A 1,377-nucleotide genomic window follows, 5' to 3' on the forward strand; every position below is an offset into this window, starting at 1 on the left:
TATATATATATATATATATATATATATATATATATATATATATATACTAATGCACCATCAAACTTACTAGAAACTTGACACAGATAGAGACAGACAATCATTTTGCTGCCATCACAAGTGTCAACTTCTATTTAGAACAGAAATAAATAAAATACATAATAAAAACATAAAAGGTAAAAAGAAAAAGAAAAAAAAAACAGAAAGATAAAATTTTCATCCTTTCCATATTCTAACGACGTTGTGGACACAGCCTTGTCTTTATGGAAACCGATACTTAATGATGAACGTACCAACCTTTGTGACCATAATAACAAATACTAAAAATAAAAAAATTAAAAATAACGTTTCTACGGTCTTATTTTTTGTATTTTTATATTTCATTTATTTATTTATTTTATTTTCATTTTTTTTTTCATTTCAACATCTAAGTCTTCCAATCATTGACAGGTCACTTCTGCAAGAATTGTATGTAAGTGTCCAATGTAATTTATAACTCAGAGCGCCTATGTAACGACTTCGCTGCTATGTAGATCAGATTTTTTGGCAGAAAAATCTTTCTATATTTATTACAAAGAAGAAACAACAGGAGTCATATGCACACACACACGAACGCGCGCACACACACACACACACACACACACACACACACACACACACATATATATACATATATGTGTCTGTGTGTGCTTGTGTGTTTGTGTGTTTGAGTGTGTGTGTGCGGCTGCGTGTATACATATTCAGATGCATATACCTACCCATATATATATGTATATGTATGCATGTATGTATGTGTATATATACATATTAACATAACAAACATCAGAAAAAAAGCTATTTAATATGTTACAGTGCACATTTTCAATTTGCAAACTGGATTTTATTGGAAATGGCACTAATTCTTTATTTTAAATCCAATCCGCTTCGTATTACTTACTGTTTTGTTTAGCTTATTGTTCTTAGTTCTGATTTTCGATTTCTGTGCTTTTTATTTTATTTTTTCCAATCTCTCATTTTCCTTTTTCGTTTCATTTTGTATGAATTTATTAATATTATTTTTTCTTTTCACTTCAGAAAGTTAATCCTGAAAAGAATAAAAAACAAAGAAAAAAAAAGAAAAAAAAAACTATAAAAAAATCTCGTATTTTAATAGAAAGGCAATAAAAAAAATGGTTATTAACATTAGCAAGATGAAGAAAAAAATATAAATAACAGCATCTAAATTAAACACCAAAAGAGAGGAATATATAATAATACAAGAGTAAATGAAAAGTAATCAAACAATAATAGTTGGAACAGGAGTAAGGAAGTAGGAAATTAGTAGGATCGCCTGTCATACAAACACACACATACATACATACATATATATATATATATATA

Source organism: Octopus bimaculoides, chromosome 3, assembly GCF_001194135.2.
Source record: "Octopus bimaculoides isolate UCB-OBI-ISO-001 chromosome 3, ASM119413v2, whole genome shotgun sequence".
NCBI lineage: Eukaryota > Metazoa > Mollusca > Cephalopoda > Octopoda > Octopodidae > Octopus > Octopus bimaculoides.